Here is a 22,389-nt window from a genome sequence, read left to right as displayed (position 1 = left end):
ATGTAGTTCTGTACCCCATTTTTATTTATTTTGTTAGAATTTTTTATTTATATTACAAATGTTATTCCCTTTCTGGGTTTCCTGTCCGTAAGTCCCCTGTCTCATCACCCTCCCCCTTCTTCTATAATGGTGTTTCCCCAACCCCCCCAGTTCTTGCCCTGGCATTCCCCTAAACTGGGGAATCCAGTCTTGGCAAGTCCAAGGACTTCTTCTCCAATTGGTGCCCAAGAAGGCCATCCTCTGCCACATATTCAGCTGGAGCCATGCATATCCCATCTTTCAATATGGTTTTTGGTTCTCTAGAGTAAAATTGCTTGAGGTCTTTGTATACATTAGATATTAGCCCTCTATCGGGTGAAGGATTAGTAAAGATCTTTTCCCAATCAGTTTGTTGCCGTTTTGTCCTATTGACAGTGTCCTTACAGCAGCTTTGCAAGTTTATGTGGTTGCACTGGTCTATTGGTGATCTTATAACATAAGCCATCAGTGTTTTATTCAGGAAACTTTCCCCTGTACCCATGTGTTTGAGGTTCTTCCCCACTTTCTCTTTTATTAGTTTCAGTATACTTGGTTTTATGTGGAAGTCCTTGATCCACTTGGACTTAAGCTTTGTACAAGGAGATAAGAATGGATCAATTTATATTCTTCTACATACTGACCTCCAGTTGAACCAGCATCATTTGTTGAAAATGTTATCTTTATTGCACTGGGTGGTTTTAGGTCCTTTGCCAAAGATCTCGTGACCATATATGTGTGGGTTTATTTCTGGGTCTTCAATTTTATTCCACTGATCTACCTGCCTATCTCTGTACAAATACCATGCAGTTTTTATCAAGGTTGCTCTGTAATAGTGCTTGAGATCAGGGTTGGTGATTCCCCCAGAAGTTCTTTTATTGTTAAGAATAGTTTTCTCTATCCTGGGCTTTTTGTTATTCCAAGTGAATTTGCAAATTGCTCTTTCTATTTGTATGAAGAAATGAGTTGAAATTTTGATGGGAATTGCATTGAATCTGTAGAATGCTTTCAGCAAGATGGCTATTTTTACTATATTACTCCTGCTAATCCATGAGCATGGGAGATCTTTCCATTTTTGAGATGTTGATTTCTTTCTTCCAAGATTTGATATCTTGACAAGGATCTTTCACTTGCTTGGATAAGTCAAACCAATTTTAACCTTTCATAGATAACTTGTTATTTTCTCTTGTTTAAGAAAAAATAGCATCATATAACATAATTCATTCTCTTACATTTAATATCGAACAGGTAAATGCTGTTTGACTCTCACACAAATCAGTTAAAGCAGACTTAACTTTGTAGCTTTCCTGCAATGGGTTGGACGTTAATCTACCACAATGCGTTTAATTTGTAGTAGAGTCTTAATTTTATTCCATTCCATTTTATTGTTGAAGCTTTATTTTTTTTCCTGAACCATCACTTGGAATATGTCCCACTTTTTCTAAATTGGTGTATTTCCTTGTTTTTCTTGTACTTTTTATTTTCACCTGCAAACACTGTCATTCTTGGTAATTGAAGAAACATGAATTCTGTGCAATGTACTATTCTTATTAAGGAGCTGCGGCTGTAGTCTGTGGTATGCAATGATAATTCCCACATGGTGATTTTATCATCAAACAATGTTATAAGGAGGGTAGATTTTAGACAGTTAAGATACATGATGTTCCTAATTCATTCATACATTCTTCAAATCAGAGGTACATGGTAGTAATTATTGTCACTCTTTAGAAATGAGATAACCATATAAATTAAAAAGGACATTAATATATATGTATATATATAAAACTGTAGGCATATGTAATATAAACAAATATATGTATATTTCTTTATCACCATTCCTTCCAGCTGTTTTGTGAGCTACCATAAACTAACTGACTTAAAATAACTAGAAATTATTAACTTATGGTTCTGCAAACCAGAAGTCTGAAATCAAATTTTATCAGGGGTTTGTTCCTGTTGAGAATAAAGTCTTTATTGCCTTGAGTCTTCTGGGTTCTTTGATTTATATAGCACCACCAAACTTCTGTTCCTGCTTTACATCAGTGCCTCCTTCCTGTGTTGTCTCTTACACCTAACATTAGTTTTATAGCCCACCCACTGATTCAGGATATCACCTAAAAATAACGACCCTGTCTCAAAGTCAATTTTAAATTTCTAGGGATTTGTATGTGAAGACACAGTCTGAGAACTACCACTCAATTTATGACAAAGAATAGTTGTATTTCTTGCAGTAGAGAAAATTAGAACTCATCAATGTTAATGCTTTAGCAAACAAAAGGTATGAAATATGATTTCCGTTATAAAAATAATTCAAAATAGTCAATTTATCTCTCAATGTGGGCATCGTTATTCTTTAAATTGCCTGTTTTTATAATTCTAAATAAACAAATTAAAATTGTTTTTATTGTGTAAGAATATTATTTATACATATATTACTATACATATTTATAAATACAATGTTATTTGTAAGTAATATAAATTCTTAAATAAATTTATATTGAAAATTAATATAAAATAAAATCAAGTCCCTAAAATGAAACCAAGCCACTAGATGCTATAAGGATAATATAAAATCAAGTATATAAAATGTGTTTTAAACACAAAACAATGATTTTAATTATAATTTTAAACCAATATCCTTCACAGCAAAACTACAGAGAAATACAAACTATAAAGTACATTGGTATATGTAAATTCTAGAATCAATTCCACTGAAAAATTTAAAAAATAGCTAGAATCCTTTCAAAGTCATCTGATGTCTTTGAAATACATTCTATGAAATATTCAAAAGTAGTGGTTGACATACAATTATAATTCCATCCTTTTGGAATAATAGTTTGATTACTTTTAATAATTGTTTACACCAGAAAGTGAAGAAATATGTCTTTCTTAGAAATGAAGGTAGAGGGTAAAAGAGAAGGTAAAGGTGAAGGGAGAGAGATAAATTCTGTGAAATGTCACTTTAGAGGGAAGAGTTATTCAGCATATTATTACAGAAAGCAGATGCTGGCATTTGGAGTAAATGAATGAAAACTATTTTACTTTGAGCCAATGTAACAATTTATCTACCAAAAATCTGCATATTAATGCTAATTTGCTTAATGATAGAATGCCATTGAAAATTAGTAGGTAAAGAAGAAAGACAGCTCCCTCGAAACAACACCCGAGGTTGACTTCTGTTAACATACACATGTGCACATGTTTGCACAGGTACTTGCATACATATGTGCTCACATGAAGATGCACATACATACATAAAATAGAAGACAAAAAGACTTAAGCATAGATCTTATGCACTTTACACACACACACAGAAGTAAATAAATAATAATGATCATGTAAAATGATCAAGCTAATCAGGGCACAATAAATGGACAACAATATTTATATAAATAGGCAAACATATACCCAAAGGATAGCAAAGATTTTAAAATAAGAAATAGCATTGCAATGCATTTATAGTAAATTTATGGGCAGAATTTTAATAATTAAATAATGAATATGCAATGTGCTTACCAAAAGGGGCCTGGCATGGCTGTCCTCTGAGAAGCCCTATCAGCAGCCAACTGCGTCAAAGGCTGATACCTACACCCAACCACTGAACTGAAGTCAGGGACCCCTATGTTGAATTAGAAGGATTGAGAAGCTAAAGGGGAGGGCGACCCCACAGGAGGACCAGCAGTCTCAACTAACCTGGACCAGGGAGCTCCCAGAGACTGAGCAGCCAGACAGGCAGCATTCATGGGCAGGTCTGAAGCCTGGATACATGCATAGCAAAGGACTGCCTAGGTTGGCCTCAGTGGGAGAATAGGAGCTTAATCCTCAAGAGACTTGAGGCCCCAGGGAAAGGGGAGGCCGGGTCAAGGGGAGCACATTCGCAGAGGATACAGGGGACAGGGAATAGGGTGAGGAACTATGGATGGGAACCAGAACAGGGGAACAATGGCTAGAATGTAAATAAATAAACAAACAGACAAACTCTTATTTTTGGTGGTAAATCTAGCATTTAATGGCTGAGCCATAGTCAATAAGACAAATCAGCAAACTACAGATTGGGAAAAAAAATCTTTACTAACCTTACATCCAATAGAGGGCTGATATCCAAAATATATAAAGAACTGAAGAAGCTCACCACCAAAAAATATCAACCCAATCAAAATATGGGGTACAGAACTAAACCAAGAATTCACAACAGAGGAATCTCGAATGGCTGAGAAGCACCTAAAGGAATGTTCAAAGTCCTCAGTGATCAGAGAAATGCAAATCAAAACGACCCTGAGATTCTACCTTACAGCAATCAGAATGGCTAAGATCAAAACCTTAGGTGACACATGCTGGTGAGGACGTGGAGAAAGAGCAGTACTCCTCCATTACTGGTGGGATTGCAAATGGATACTACCGCTCTGGAAAACAATTTAGAGGTCCCTCAGAAAATTGGAAATAGATCTACCTAAAGACTCAGCAGTACCACTCTTGGGAAGATGCCCAGAAGATGCCCCACCGTGCCACAGGGGGTTCTTCCATTGTGCTCATAGTGCTCTTATTTGTGATAGCCGGAAGCTGGAAACAACCCAGATGACCCACGATAGAAGAATGGATACACAAAATGTGGTTTACTTACACAATGGAATGCTACTCAGATATTAAGAATGAGGACATCCTGAGTTTTGCAGGCAAAGGGGTAGAACTAGAAAACATCATCCTGAGTGAGGTAATTCAGACCCAAAAGGAGATGCATGGTATAAACTCACTAATAAGTGGATATTAACAAAAAAGATAAGTACAGAATATTGTACCCAAGATACAGACTACAGAGCTCAAAAAGTTCAACAAACTGAAAGACCTAAGCCGGATGCCTCAGTCCCACTTGGGAGGCAGAAGAAAGCATCCACGAGGGGGAAGAGAGGGAGGGACCTGAGAGGGAAAGGGAACAGGGTTTGGTGGAGAGGGAAACATGATCTGGTATTGGGTGGGAGAAAAGGACTGAAGTCCTGATGGTCAGCAGAAAGAATTCTGTTGGGGTGGGTGGGATGGGGACATCCTCATGGAGACATGGGGTGAGGGGAAGAGGTATAGGATGTAGAACAGTCGGAGGGTGGACTGTGAGGGGTGTATTATCTGGAGTCTAAAATGTAAGTAAGTAAGTAAGTAAATAAATAGGTAATAAAATTAAATTGAATTAAAATCAAGAGAACATAACCATGAGAGATATATTGATAAATTTAAGTGTGATTCTTTTTAGGTTTCCTAGAAAGTAGCAAATTTATGACAAAATTAAAAGCGAAGCCCTCCTGGGCTTGAATGTGAAAATGCCATTCTCCCCACATATGCTCTTCTTTTTGTAGTCTTGATCTTGGCTGCTGGCACTGTTTGGGATAGTTGAGGAAGCATGTTGGGGCAGATGTGAAGAATCGGGATTCCTCCGATACTGTAAGTTGAAACATAAAGATTCACTCCCTGATTAGCAATTTGAATCTGTCTGTAAACGTTGAAGATACATTAAAGAGGAAAGACTTACACATATCTGTGTGACTTAGAAAAGCTGAAGACCATATGCGAGGGCTGATAGCATTTTCTGACAACATGTGCCAAGCAAATGCTCAGAAGTAAGAGAATAAAAAGGCCATGTGTTTGAAGGCAAGTAGAAAGGGGTTTATGGGAGGCTTGGAGGGAAGAGGGAAGGGAAAAATACTGTAACTATATTATAATTCCAAACACAAAATGAATGAAATCTATTTGCATAAACATACTTTGTCTATGAAAATGAAAGGGGTAAGGAATTACACAAAACCAATGCAACTATCCAAGAACACTTTTTTATTCTTCATCCTTAGCAAAAATATTTCCATAATCATGTAGCTCAGCTCGGCAGATGGAGAAGAATGTTAGGAAGGCAACAGAAAAGCCAATAGGCTGGAGCACATATATGAAGAACATTCCTTTCTAGTAGTTATCTATAGCAAAAGTCCTCCATTGAATTACCATGTGGAATGAGAAAGTATATACTGTTGAGTGAACACGTCTTATTTTTCAGTGAGTCACTATTTAGTTTATATCTTTATATATAGAATTTTTCTTGCTCAAGTAATCAGACTATATCTCTCAATAGAAATACTGCAACATATTATGTGTGTGTGTGTGTGTGTGTGTGTGTGTATGCGTGTGTGTGTTTGTACATGCATGTATGCTGTGTGCCAAGGGGAAAATGCTATTTTGGCAGCTTTAGAACATCTACCATATCCTAACTTTCAATGATGTCAACATAAATACATCATCAATTTCATTTTTTAGTGAATAAAATCTTAAGGAAAATTCCCAAATCCTTTTCTATGACTTGCTCCTGTCAAGTCATATCCATCAAGAGAAGCTCAGTAGAAAGAAATGTCACTGTGAGTTGTGAAAATGAGGTTCTGTCTAGTAAGCCTCATGTCACCCTGATTTTACTGAGTGAAGAGTTACAGACTAAGGGTGGAGTTGAGAACTTTACCAAAGTATATAATTTTTAAGAATGTGTTAAATAATGGTGAAATATCCAGTCAAATGTAATTTGGAGGTTTCTATCAGAAATAAAAGGAACAAAAATAGCACTAGAAATCACAATAGTACATGAGACAGAAATACTGCTAGAAATATAATAATAAATAATGAAATTATATCTTTTGTCTGATGCCTAATTTGGTTCCAACTCTAATATTTATTTCTCCTTATTTAGGTTATATTTCTTTACATGTATGCATGCACCATTTATAATTTACTATTAAACAAATATAGATTGGATAAAAGAGGTTTATGTCCTTTCTGTTTCCCAACACCACTATGGTTAATAACAGGCCAAATTGTAACTATTTTCTTTTTTCTTTCTCTGTGTATGGTTATTGCATAATTGGAAATACTTTGATGATTAATATCTAGATATTCAAATGTCAAATCCTAAATCTTAATGTCAGGATCCAACCTCAAATATATTACATAGACTTAATTTTATTTACTGTGGCTGTCAATATAGTCTTATTACTCTCTTTCATTTTTGGTCTTTAATGAAGTACCTGTGAGTTATGATGTGGAAAAATGTCAGGATGAGAAAATGATGCTTGCCATTTTTACCCAGCTGTGACATTTCAGCATTATGAGCTATACTTCACAAGGTCATGAATATATGACCTCCTCTGATGCTCTCATTATACGTCAATCCCCAAAAAGAAGCCAGGGAAAAGAATATATACAGAAAGGCTGGCTGGGCCTGGCTTTGATGTGTGTTGACTGGAAGGATCAGAAATAGAACCTATTTGCTAGATTTTGGAGGTAACAAACTACTTATGTCATAGAAACATTAGCTCCTGTGTCACCTCAAAAACACTGGAAATGAACTTAACTCCGTAATGCCTTTTATGACTAAGAAGATAGAAGAATCATCTTACAACAAAATCACCGATTTTATGGGCTAGAGGTTGATGAAAGATAATATTAACCCCATTGCAATCATCTGTCATTGTTTTATTATATCTTAGAAATGAGCCTATGGCCACATAACATTTCTAACTGGTATCTATTATGTTAAGTATAAAAACATTGAGTAGAAATCAATTTTCTTTTGAGCAGTTATATTTCCTTTTTAGTTTTAGGAAAACTGACATTTTCTTTACACCCAATATTATCTACGTCTATATCATCAGTATCTTTACCTCTGAAGAAAGTCCATTCAATCTGGCTTCAAAATAAAGTTCAGGCCAAGTAAAACTCAGAACAGACCAAAGCCAAGAGGTGTATAAGGCCAATAACTCAGAGATGATCCTATAGCAATGTATTCTAGGCAAGCCTATTCCAAATTAAAAATATTCCAAGTAAACCTCAAAACATTCAAACATAATATAACCAGTTTTACAAATTTTTAGCCAATATATTTGGTGGTACTTTCTTACATGTGTGACTGTGATGACATTTTTTAGAGACATTTAAGAGCATAGAATCTACATGACTATTGTCTGCAATTCCCCTGTTTTGAGTTTGTAAACTAAATAAAAATGAAAGAAACCCTAGAGGCCTCAACATTCATTGATTTCTGCCTCCTATTTCAGACGCTAAAAGTGACATTATGCCCTTGCTTCTAATACCTTCTGCCTGTAATGAATAGTACCACCTCACACTGTCTACCAAAATATATCCTTCCATCCAAAAGAAAGACAAAAATGGAAAGACCATAGCTATCTAATGGATTATTTATTAAAACAGGAAAGAACTTAATCAAGTTTGTAGAAGAAGAAACCTTGAAATTCAGAAACAGAAATTATGAATGGTGAAAGTTCTTCTACATAATACTTTATATTCTGTGGTAGCCTTAGATTTCCTACCATAAAAATGAGCAGAAAAACAAGAGATACTAATTATAAGACTGGATCATATGTTTAATAGCATGATATTTTAAAAATATTAAAATATTAGGTTATTATTAATTTTATTAATCAGATTTTATTATTACTATGATTATTAATAAGGATGCTTAAAAAGTGAAGAAAACGATTAACATAGCAAATCATAATATGGGTAGAAAATATTTGCCAGCTATTTATATAACTGGTGATTAATATTCACAACATAAAACAGAAAATGCAAACATCAAAAGAACATAATGTCCAATCAACAAATAAGCTGTCCAAGTAAAGATTCCATTTTTACCATATGGATGCCATTTAAGTTAAAATATTCAAACAGTTGACAAACTTGGGAAAAGATGTTTAACATGTTTAGTCTAACTTTGTGTAATTCAAAAGTAGATTGAGATTCTATCCATCCCAGTTAAAATGATGATCACATAAAATAATCATAAAGCCTCAATTTTACACAAAGAACTGTCAATAACTGAATGCTAAGAATGGAAGAAACACTATTTTCTAGGTAAAGCACATGAAATGTTTATCTATTATCAAATAGTCAACCTGAAAATACCTATATGAACAGCATACAGACTGAACAAGATTATGCATATATATGTATATATATATACGCACATATATGTATGTATGTGTATATGTGTATCTATGCACATTCATGTATTACAAATTAATAACAAAGGAAGCCATGAACTGGAAAGCATAAGGAATACATTGGAGAGATTGGAGGGAGGAAGGACTGGCAGAAATGATATAACTGTAGTATAATCTCAAAACCAAAAAATATTACATGTAAAATATGACAAAATACAAATATCTGGTTAAAACAGGAGGCTAATTTACATAGAGAGGATATTAGTACAGCCATGATAAAATTCAATATGGAGTTTCCCTAAAGAAATAAAAAAAATGGAACTATGATATTAACAATTTGCAACATTCATGACTTTATACTTGAAGGAATAAAACTAGCACACGTTACAGAAACACCTATAACTATGACTATTACAGAACTGCTCATAAAATCAAGTCACATATATTGATGGCAGGCTATAGAAAGTGCTACATAGACCAAGAATGATGTGTCATACAGCTGTCAAGAAATGGAAAAGTGTCATTTGCATAGAAATGCATGGAGCTAAAGATAACAAATGTTCTCTCATATGAGAACTGTTAATTTCCAAATACACAACTGCAATGAATAATATTCAATATAGCATAAAGTCATAGCAAAGTAGAGTGTGGAAAATGACAGTAAGTAGGATGAAAATTCTCATGTACGTATGAAAATGCCTTAATGGAACAAAAAAATTGAATAACAAATGTACAGAAAGTAAAAATTATGTTAAAGATGATCATACTGATGAAATGTCTATGTGCTGCAAAAGCTATATAACAGGCTTATTGGAGCAGAGCCCTCCGAAAACTGAGGGGCAAATATACAAATGCATAGAATAGGAGAATCACAGATTTAGTTTGGGGTTCAGAACATAGCTCTAACATAAACCTTGTTGCTTTGAATTCAATCTCTAATACTTCAAAAATAAATATGATACAAATAGATGATAGATAGATGATAGATAGATAGATAGATAGATAGATGATAGATAGATGATAGATAGATAGATAGATAGATAGATAGATAGATAGATAGATAGATAGATAGATAGATAGATAGATAGATATGGATGGATGGATGTGGATGGATGGATGGATGGATGGATAGATAGATATATAATAGGATTTAAAGGAGTGGGGTTACTCCATATGAATAACTATTAGTGACCCAAAGTATATAGTGTAAGAAGATACTATCCTGGTTTGTACTTCACGCTGACACTGACATTTTGTTTCAGATGGTTGAGGTCTGTTTGTTTTGGTAGATGCTATTGAAAATTGCCTTGATTTGACAAAGAGTGACACACAGGATACCTGTATAGACTATATTCAAGTTAAATGCAGATTGTTCATTCAGTCCATTTTCAGTGCTCCTCTGCTGCTGATCATTAGGTTTAGTGTTGATTTGCCTGTTAAGTGCCGCTCCCCATAGGATGTCCTTTCTTCTCAGACACAATCTACAGCTTGAGGATTGCTCTGCCTGTTCCCTTTATCATGAATGGTTATCTTTTCCAGGTTTTTTTCCCCTCTCTCCCAGGCTCCTAAGCTTATGCAATCAACTCACATCATTCAATAGACTTATAGATATTAAGGTCTGTTACCAAAATACAGACCAGGAACTCTTTCAAAGATGATATAGTGGAGAAAGTCTTTCAGTGTCCGCATAGGCAGATCTTCGTTTTCCTTCCTCCATGAGTTAGGGAGGGCTAAGTGGGATCACACTCCTTGCACACCAATGCAACCTCTATCCTGGAAGCTCAGTTGGCCTCTGATGTGTGCAGTTACTGGGTTCTCATTACATCGATATGACTGGGTTGCATCACGGGGCACAGATGTAAACTCCATCTTCAAATTGTTCCCATCCTCAAAGGTTGGAATGATAGAATCGGGCTCAAAGCTTTGCCTCTCTAATTAAATACTCATTTCCTCTGGCCAGATCTCATGCTAAAATGATCTATGATCCTGTCATGAGGCCCCTTACTGAAACACACTGAGAAATTGTCTCAAGGGCCCAACGTGAATAATTGAATCTCTCAGGTCATTAGCGTAAACTCTAAATTTGATGCCATTTCCAGGGCGTCCCCCAAGAAAACAGCAGAGTGAAGCCTAAGTGTAAAGGCTGTGGAAGTAAAGTATTCAGAGGATGGTTTCAGGGGACAGTGTCTCCTTTACTGCACACGAGCTATCACTTATACAGTGGAATCCTAGCAACTGTGATTGGTTAGCACATTACCTTGAATTAGATAGTGGGCATTCATACTACTATGGTCTCTATAAGGAGGAAGCACATAAAAGGAGACAAGGATGGTGCAGATTCTTCAGCAAGACAACTACAGGCTTATCAGTTACTTTAGAATTTAGTGTTGTGACTCCTGGGAAGATCCAGGAGTATGGTGTGCCCTGCTTTCTTAGTAGAAGAACAATGAGGCAGGTAGGCTGGCCTCTAGGTCATGCCTGCATTTTCTCCTTCATAAATCTCCATTCCTCAAATTGAACACAAAAAGCAAACTTTTTGTTTATTAATAGGGAACTATTTAAAAGACCCACAGGGCTATCTTTTTGGGGGGGCAAGCCTAGTTTCTTTTGCAGAGACAATGTGAAGAGGTTGGATCAACAAAATGTTGCTGGTGAAGGGTTAGTAGAAGTTGATATTGAAAGACTACAGAAGACAAGGCATGAAATGCTATACAATTAGCAGCTTAAGGAGTCATTTCAGGATTTACCTGTGAGATATATGGAGGTAATAGAAAGAACGCAAATTTTGATGAAAAGAACAAAATGCCAAAGGCATTTACGGGACATCTATCACTAATGAATAACAAAGTGCGGGGCAGTAGACTGTAAAAGGTATCCTGGTTCCTGGTCAAAAAAAGGTCAAAACCCCAATGACCCTGAAAGGGACAGTATGCATTTCCCTAAACTCCCAGGAGTCCAGGTCCCTTTCAAGTAGACACACCCCCCAGCCCCTGTAGAGAGGCTTGTGGCCATCCCGTGTGTGTGTGTGTGTGTGTGTGTGTGTGTGTGTGTGTGTGTGTGTATGTAGATAAGGTATTCCCAAGCTCTCAAACCAAGCCAATAGGAAGTACCTACTGTCAGACCCTGACCAACCCTTCCCACAGTTAGATGAGGTATTCCCAAGCTCTCAGACCAAGGAAAAGGAAGTACCTACTGTCAGACCCTGACTCATCCCAAAACTGTATATAAGAATCCTATGTAGAAGTCTTAAAAGTCTGCAGAGAACTACTTTGTTGTCTGAGAGCTTCTGTCAGAAGAGCTACAACACTGTTGCCTGAGGAAAAGATCTGCTCTCCTGAAATTGCTGCTGAAGATCCCCCGCACCCCTCATGGGCTAGCCAGCCTCTTGCTGGCTGTCTTAGAGCAACTGAAGCAGCAGGAGTGGAGACAGAGGCGAGCAGCTGCAGCAGCAGAAGAGATTGCCCCTCCCTGCTTGAGTTCTCTCCCCTTTACCTGAACCCTCACAACCTGCCAGGCCAGAGATCTCCATGGAAAGCTTCCAGTACAAAGGCCAACAGCAAAGAGGTCTGGGATGCTCTTCCAACCACTATCAAAGTTGGTGGAGTAGAAAAGATACAAAGAGAACAGATTTTGGCCTCTGAAAACCAAAATATTCCCACATTTCATTTAACCACTGTGTTCTTCTAGCTTAATCATGTCCAGAAATCGTACATTCTACGTTCATTTGGGACTACTCTCTTGTACTGAAATACATACATTAATATTTTCAAGTAAATCATTTTAAATAAGGAAATTACTTAATTATGTATAGTTTCTAAAATATTTTATTATATAACCATGCATGTCTTTAACAATATTCTGAGAATCTTCTTGTTAATGATTAGCATCATTATCAGACAGCATGGCAGGCAAACACACACTTATGTTTAAAATGTCACTAGGCCAAATATTCTCAGGAGCATAGCATTTTATGGATCTTCCACTTATCAAATGATTGCTCTGTGATGTACAACTGTACATTATCTCAAATAAAATTAGCTCGTTGCACCCACCTGTGATGTTTGGCCTACCATACCAATAAACAGTAAATGATGATGCCCCACTTTAAACACACACGTCTCCAGTTTGGAACTCCTTCTCTCTTTCAGTTGACTCATTTACACTGCATCCCTGTTTGTGCTGAAAAATTTACTTCACATACCATTTGCATACATCCATAACCCATTTAGAATACCATGAATGTTTTAAATCTACTCAGCTGTGTCTGAGTGGGGACATGAAGTGTTTAGATGAATTAATTCTTTGAGATGCCCTCATTTCCACTTTACCATTGGTTCATATCTATCCTTGATATATATATATATATATATTTTTTTGTGCCACAATGCCATAGAGAACTCAAAATGGACTTAGGGCATCTAACTGTTAAGATCTATTTTGAAATTGAGACTTGTCAGTAATAATACTTCTTGCTTTTCCATTTAGGATTTAGGAGTTAAATTCTGAAGGATATTGACCTCCAGCTTTGGTTCAGAAACACTCACAAGAATCTCTCTTAACAGGCTGAGTGCAAGGGATAGCTTGAACTTACTCAATTAATTCTAAGTGCAGAGCTCAGTGCCAATTTATCAGAAAGGACAGTGATTTCCAAGCTAACACATTATAACTAGTGTGAGGCTATTAAATATGCCAGTCTAGAACTTAGTACACAATTTAGTGCATCGTTTCTCTTAATTTTGAATATCAGATTTATTTAATGTATATTTCTCATGTCTCCCTCCATTAGTCAACCTTTATTTGAAAAATTACATAGACAATAGTTATAAACCACAAAAAGAAGAGTGATTTGCAGCACCAATATGTGCCCAAAGTGACCTTCTTCTAATTTGAAAGGTTTAGGTGTGTCATTTCTTCTGGCCATTCTACCAAAAGCAATCTACAGATTCAATGCAATCCCCATCAAAATACCAATCCAATTCTTCAAAGAGTTAGACAGAACAATTTGCAAATTCATCTGGAATAACAAAAAACCCAGGATAGCTAAAGCTATCCTCAACAATAAAAGGACTTCAGGGGGAATCACTATCCCTGAACTCAAGCAGTATTACAGAGCAATAGTGATAAAAACTGCATGGTATTGGTACAGAGACAGACAGATAGACCAATGGAATAGAATTGAAGACCCAGAAATGAACCCACATACCTATGGTCACTTGATTTTTGACAAAGGAGCCAAAACCATCAAATGGAAAAAAGATAGCATTTTCAGCAAATGGTGCTGGTTCAACTGGAGGGCAACATGTAGAAGAATGCAGATCGATCCATCCTTATCACCCTGTACAAAGCTTAAGTCCAAGTGGATCAAGGACCTCCACATCAAACCAGACACACTCAAACTAATAGAAGAAAAACTAGGGAAGCATCTGGAACACATGGGCACTGGAAAAAATTTCCTGAACAAAGCACCAATGGCTTATGCTCTAAGATCAAGAATCGACAAATGGGATCTCATAAAACTGCAAAGCTTCTGTAAGGCAAAGGACACTGTGGTTAGGACAAAACGGCAACCAACAGATTGGGAAAAGATCTTTACCAATCCTACAACAGATAGAGGCCTTATATCCAAAATATACAAAGAACTCAAGAAGTTAGACCGCAGGGAAACAAATAACCCTATTAAAAAATGGGGTTCAGAGCTAAACAAAGAATTCACAGCTGAGGAATGCCGAATGGCTGAGAAACACCTAAAGAAATGTTCAACATCTTTAGTCATAAGGGAAATGCAAATCAAAACAACCCTGAGATTTCACCTCACACCAGTGAGAATGGCTAAGATCAAAAACTCAGGTGACAGCAGATGCTGGCGAGGATGTGGAGAAAGAGGAACACTCCTCCATTGTTGGTGGGATTGCGGACTGGTACAACCATTCTGGAAATCAGTCTGGAGGTTCCTCAGAAAATTGGACATTGAACTGCCTGAGGATCCAGCTATACCTCTCTTGGGCATATACCCAAAAGATGCCTCAACATATAAAAGAGACACGTGCTCCACTATGTTCATCGCAGCCTTATTTATAATAGCCAGAAAATGGAAAGAACCCAGATGCCCTTCAACAGAGGAATGGATACAGAAAATGTGGTACATCTACACAATGGAATATTACTCAGCTATCAAAAACAACGAGTCTATGAAATTCGTAGGCAAATGGTTGGAACTGGAAAATATCATCCTGAGTGAGCTAACCCAATCACAGAAAGACATACATGGTATGCACTCATTGATAAGTGGCTATTAGCCCAAATGCTTGAATTACCCTAGATCCCTAGAACAAACGAAACTCAAGACGGATGATCAAAATGTGAATGCTTCACTCCTTCTTTAAATGAGGAAAAAGAATACCCTTGGCTGGGAAGGGAGAGGCAAAGATTAAAACAGAGACTGAAGGAACACCCATTCAGAGCCTGCCCCACAGGTGGCCCATACATATACAGCCACCCAATTGGACAAGATGGATGAAGCAAAGAAGTGCAGACCGACAGGAGCCGGATGTAGATCGCTCCTGAGAGACACAGCCAGAATACAGCAAATACAGAGGCGAATGCCAGCAGCAAACCACTGAGCTGAGAATAGGTCCCCCGTTGAAGGAATCAGAGAAAGAACTGGAAGAGCTTGAAGGGGCTCGAGACCCCAAAAGTACAACAATGTCAAGCAACCAGAGCTTCCAGGGACTAAGCCACTACCTAAAGACTATATATGGACTGACCCTGGACTCTGACCCCATAGGTAGCAATGAATCTCCTAGTAAGAGCACCAGTGGAAGGGGAAGCCCTGGGTCCTGCTAAGACTGAACCCCCAGTGAACTAGACTATGGGGGGAGGGCGGCAATGGGGGGAGGGTTGGGAGGGGAACACCCATAAGGAAGGGGAGGAGGGAGGGGGATTTTGCCCGGAAACCGGGAAAGGGAATAACACTTGAAATGTATATAAGAAATACTCAAGTTAATAAAAAAAAAAAACAACAACAAAAAAAAAAACAAATAAAAAAAAAAAGAATTGCCTTCTACACTTCCTGTCCTTATGTGGTTCCCTGCTGTGTTTTGTTTCCCATCTCAATTAAAAATTAGGAAGGTAAGAAAGTAAAGAAATATTATTAAGTGTCAGAATCCCTATAATAATATGAGAAATGAAATGTGAAAGAGCATAATATTGTATAAATATATCTACTTCTTTATATTCATGGCTGCACTTTGGTTAAAATCCACATAGGCTCTTTGAGCTATAGATGCTCATAACTAAAACATCTTTGGAAACATACCACACTAGAATGCAATAAGGAAGTCTTTCAAGCCATATCTCTAGGTATATGTCAGCTCTGATCCTTATGACCCTTCAAAGTGTCTTTCCAAAGAGTTAATAGAGAACAGATGTTTTCTGAGACGACAGATGCTACAATTAAACAAATGGGAAAAACTGGCAAACGAAGACTCAGATACTCTCTAAATAGACCATTCAATGCTTTGAAAATTATCTAGAAGTTCTGAAAAGGTCAAAGAGATACAGAAGCGTGTCTGTTGCATATCTAAATTCATTAAAAGCTACTTGCCGAAAACAGTTTTCTCTCACACCAAAATTCTCAAGTGTTCATTCAACAACAGAAGTGTGTCTGTAATTCAGTGATTCTAAATACAGAAAGGAAGCCTTTCTGCTTTGCAAAACTATAGTCCAGCTTGCACAGTTTGCAAATCTGTGTCCTTCCATGGTTTTAGCCTGAAGCAGTATATTCCTGAATGCTGATTATGTCCTAAACTTACGTTGAAGACGAAAATATTTCTTCTCTTCTTTTTTTTTCCTGTAATTTTAGCTTTTGTTGGGAGCAAAGATGTAAAGTAATGGCTGTTGTGAAAATAAATGTAGTAATTAAACTCCCTAGTAAGGCAATGAAATGGTACAAAAGGTGGCAATTTGTTTGATTTTGAAGAAGCAATAAAATGTCAAGCAAATGAGAACTATAAGAATCATATAGGAGGGAACCATAAACATTATACAGACTTGTATTAGGACATGGAAGTTCAAAAAAAAAACAAATAAAAAGGAATGTAGATCCAAACGCCATAGTGCATCAGAGAAATCTAGAATTCCTATTAAAACAACTCCATGTGAAGGCATTCTGGATATGAGGATACAGGAATTCTCAAATGGTGTCTAATACCATTTAAGCGTGTGTTAAACGCTTCTTGGAACCTCTGATGAACCAATGTGTACAATGTGTATTGACTCGTTTTAAAATTCGGAGGGTAGATTTTGAGATCAGATTTCTCCGTTTAGCCATAACTGTCTCGTGTCATACTCTGTAGACCAGGCTGGCCTCAAACACAAGAGATCCACCTGCCTCTGCCTCTAGCATGTTGAGATTAAAGGTGTGTGCCACCAATACCAGGCTAAAACTCATTTTAAACAAGTGTTTTCTACAGTGTGTCTGTGGAACTGTATCAGCATACCCTTCCTTGCAACATGTTACAAACACCAATTTGGGAATTAATATTATATCCGTTAGACATCTTGGGGTGAAGTTAAGTTTCTTGTTTAACAATCAAGTATGATGATTTTGAGCTATGGTGAAGTTTAAAAATCATTGTTTTGAATTGTGCAGGTCCTAGAGGAATCTTTCCTTCAAGTATATCTCACCCATTGTAATCTCAAAAGCGACATATATGTAGAACTCGCCACACGGTAACTATTAATAAAAGTCATGCTTTATTATTTAGATTTTATTCATTATTCAGAAGCATAAATAAAATTGTTCAGACAATGAAGCACAAACCATACATTATAGCTGGCTTTATTAAATCCATCTCATTCTAGCTTCAGTACATGTCATGGATTATAAAGTTGATTAATGACTTAGTTTTAATTTAAGTGAACACTCAGGAATATTTCTTGAATTATAATTCTCTATGTGGCTAACTTGATTTCTCTACCTTGTTTTAGCCAATTATACTTACATAGGTTTCATATTGTTTGTAGACTCTATTGTAATTGCTCATTATGTGACGTTATGGGGACATATGAATGATGAAGCCTTTGTTCAAATAACAGTTTTTTTCTTTGCAACATCACCAACATTTTTTATAATTTGTTTTTTTGATAAACACTGGATTGAGATATAATCTCAAAATGGTTTTTATATGCATTTTTAATGATATTGAAGATTATAATATTTGTACTTATAGAGTCTGCAGTAAAGTTCTTCCATATTAATAATTTTGAGTAAAAATTTCAAGAAATAAATCCTTATTAATGTAATCATGTACCCTGTGTTTTCTCAATCACTTTGCTAAGTAATAAAGGACATGGTATAGTTCCTCTCAAGCACGTCTGCATTCAAAGAACAGATTTCAAGCCATGAGACATTAATAAACCATTCTATTTACTTTCTACTAGGTCAAATTTATTTTATCTGACAAATTCAAGAAAGAAAAACAACCAAAGAGTATAAATATAATGAAAAAGAATTAAATATAAGTTTACCCCTACATGAGCAAAACCTTTTTGTGGATAATATCTTTATAGTCTTCAGCATAAAAATCTCAAGTAAACTGATATCCTTTTTACCCACATATTTTAAGAAACAGGGAGTTTCAAAAAGTGTATGTTAATTAGTAAGACCTAAGAGGTAGGCAATAAAGACAAAATTGGTTTTGAAACTTAAAGATTAATTCATTTATCTATTCACTTAACAGAAACCATATTAAATCTTGTTTTACATTTGTGTAGACTCAGGCCCCTAAGGTGAAATAAAATTAGAGTAAGTAGCTATTTCTTTTAATGATACCCACATACATGACTATTAGCATAATGAAAACTGGTCTCATTTATGTATTTTGTGTGTTTTAACTTTTGACTCTCTACCTTGAAAGTTAATGGGAAATCTGTTGCTTCCTTCCCATAAGCTGACAACAGAGATTGTAAATGGCAGACAGTCATTGTCATTATAAGAAGTTGTGATTTTGAAGGGTCCATCCAGAGCACACAAGCTATCTCAATCCTGTTACTCAAGAAAGACATTATTCACTGTGAGTCAAGCATATAGACATATATTTTCTGCTTTCTTTCTTGATCTTTTTCTACAGGGTTCAGTGTCTTGGAGATGCATATACTATATTTTAATCATGGTTTCCCCTCCCCCAGCTCCTTCCAGATCCGCACCAACTCAACTCCATACCCTTTGTCTCTCTTTAGACTCAAACAGGCAAACACATGCAACAAAACAAACAAACAACAACAACAACAAAAACCAAGCAAATCATAATTGGGAAAAGTTTTCAATTAGCAATAATCGTGCCTTGGATAAACCTTATTGGCTACGATACTGCCACTGCACAAAGCTGCAAATCATAATTAAAAACAAACAAAAAACCACAAGCAAATGGCCATAAAAACAAAAAAATCAGAAAACATAACATATTAGCAAAACACTTTGAGACAAACAGGCCAAACAAGCAATATAAGAAAAAATGTTAATAAAAATACCACTGAGTTTCTTCTATGTAGCACTGAACTAGAAGCCACTTAAGTGTGATTAATATTGCTAGTGAGAATCCATTGTATATAATTAACCCTTTGTCTGTTTTGCATAAAATTTCAGCTTTATAATTATTCCAAACTCCAGGAGAGTGAAGCATTGTTTCAGTGTTCTTGTATATCCTTTTCTTCTCTTACTGACTAACATTTCTAACCTGTCCTTCTGATATGATGTTTTTCATGCTCACCACTGACAAAAGCAATTCTCCTAACTTTTTCCCTTTATATCAAAAGTGAAATATATCCAGCTGCAGCCCATTTCACATGCTGGACACATCTAGAATTTTGTGATCTAGGCACCTCTTAATTTTTCATCTTCCATATCTACTGTGTGAAAGGCTCTCTGACGTACCACTGAAAACTATTTCATATCATGCCAGCTTAGATTTCCTAAGAATCAGAATTTACAACAAAAAAGAATTTGCAGATATTGGATAGAGATAGCTCCTTTGTGCAACTTTTTTGAAGTAAAAGGACGCAGTAGAACAGGAAATTGGAATGGATTTAATACCCTGTGAAAACGTTTAATCAACACAGAGAGGTAGTTCTATGTGCCTGGGCCCTTGTTTAGGAAAGAACAGGATAACAAATACTCTTGTCCTTCAGTCACAGACTTTAGGTTGTGGTAAGAAGGGTTCTGGCTTGGGAAAATTACCATCTGCATCCCAGAAAGTCACACAGGAAGACCAAAGCTGGATGTTATTTTAACAGTGCTCCTAGCAGTTAAGAAAATATCATTTTCTATTGTGAAAGAGCACTGGGAAAAACATGTCAACATCCAAACTTCCTTCCCTCAATATACCATTCATCCACATACTTATGTTTGTTATAAATTTCAGGTGCAGATACATTCAGGAACAAATACGTAAATATATGCTGTGCATGTACAAAGATGAAAACAACATAGTAGACCAGAGAGATGGTGAGGAGTTAAGAACAATTGAGTCTCTTCAAGATTCCCTACATTTTGTTACCATCATTAATATCAGAAAGATAGCAATCAACTATATCTACAACCTCAGGAGTTCTTATGTCCCCTTCCTGTCTCTGTAGGTACCCATGTACATGTGTCACACACACACACACACACACACACACACACACACACACACACACACACACACACACTGTATAAGTTGAAAGAGTATAAGTCTGCCTTCAGAAAAAATATTCTAAATAACATTTTATACCATAGTGCTTATACAGCATTATTTAATTCTTTTACTGAGATATTAATAATGGATTTGTTTTTTTCTTTTATCCCTATGCCTTGTTTTCATGATGAAATTCTGTATTGCTTAAAGGCTGTGTTTGAACAAACGTCATTACATAGGATTTACAATGCATAAGAATTATTTTAACCACTTTAAATGTATGAAGTCTATTATTGGGCTGTTCTCCTTTTGATTTATAACGAGAATTGGAATGTAAATTCCCTGCTAAAAGGCACATGCATAAAATTTATCTTCAATAATCCAGAATTGGTGTTAATTTCAACTTAACAAAGTTTTCATTTTTTTTATCATGTCTACCCTAAAATTCAACAAATAGAAAACAGACGTTGTCTAAGTTTCCTGAACGATGCCGTTCATAGAACTTAATATGAAGTTACATAATTTTCTTATTAGACATCTGCTATGCTTAGTGTTCTACAAAATTACTTGCCTGCCTACTGCACATGTAGTTTCCGTGCATTTTACTGCTTAGCATTGATTTAAATTACTTTCAAATCATGCAAGAATATGAAACTGTACAAAGAAACAATGTCTACCATATTCATTTTAAATCCAAAAGGGACAGAAAGCTTTTGTTCCTGTCATGCTTGCTCCTTTTTCTCCTCCTTCTCCCTCTTATATTCCAAGTAGAATTGCATAATGAGTTAAATACAGTGTATAGTTAGATAAGCATCATCTGTAGACTATCAGGCCTAGAAGAAAAACAAAACAAAGCAAAACAAAACAAAACAAGGGCTTTCTGTTTCTTTTTTTTTCCTTTTTATTTTTTATTTTTTTTTTATTAACTTGAGTATTTCTTATATACATTTCGAGTGTTATTCCCTTTCCCGGTTTCCGGGCAAACATCCCCCTCCCCCCTCCCCTTCCTTATGGGTGTTCCCCTCCCAACCCTCCCCCCATTGCTGCCCTCCCCCCATAGACTAGTTCACTGGGGGTTCAGTCTTAGCAGGACCCAGGGCTTCCCCTTCCACTGGTGCTCTTACTAGGATATTCATTGCTACCTATGGGGTCAGAGTCCAGGGTCAGTCCATGTATAGTCTTTAGGTAGTGGCTTAGTCCCTGGAAGCTCTGGTTGCTTGGCATTGTTGTACTTTTGGGGTCTCGAGCCCCTTCAAGCTCTTCCAGTTCTTTCTCTGATTCCTTCAATAGGGGACCTATTCTCAGTTCAGTGGTTTGCTGCTGGCATTCGCCTCTATATTTGCTGTATTCTGGCTGTGTCTCTCAGGAGCGATCTACATCCGGCTCCTGTCGGTCTGCACTTCTTTGCTTCATCCATCTTGTCTAATTGGGTGGCTGTATATGTATGGGCCACATGTGGGGCAGGCTCTGAATGGGTGTTCCTTCAGTCTCTGTTTTAATCTTTGCCTCTCCCTTCCCTGCCAAGGGTATTCTTTTTCCTCATTTAAAGAAGGAGTGAAGCATTCACATTTTGATCATCCGTCTTGAGTTTCGTTTGTTCTAGGGATCTAGGGTAATTCAAGCATTTGGGCTAATAGCCACTTATTAATGAGTGCATACCATGTATGTCTTTCTGTGATTGGGTTAGCTCACTCAGGATGATATTTTCCAGTTCCAAC

The 22,389-nt window shown here is 36.4% G+C and overlaps 1 pseudogene; it reads right to left on the bottom strand.

Annotated features, from left to right (window-relative positions):
• Positions 1 to 19,301: 19,301 nt before the first annotated feature.
• LOC120096857 (U4 spliceosomal RNA) lies at positions 19,302 to 19,383 on the bottom strand (annotated as a pseudogene).
• Between the last annotated feature and the right edge of the window lie 3,006 nt (positions 19,384 to 22,389).

This window comes from Rattus norvegicus, chromosome 14, assembly GCF_036323735.1.
Source record: "Rattus norvegicus strain BN/NHsdMcwi chromosome 14, GRCr8, whole genome shotgun sequence".
Lineage (NCBI taxonomy): Eukaryota > Metazoa > Chordata > Mammalia > Rodentia > Muridae > Rattus > Rattus norvegicus.
Note: the sequence above shows the minus strand (reverse complement) of the source record. Positions and strands in the feature narration are given on the sequence as shown.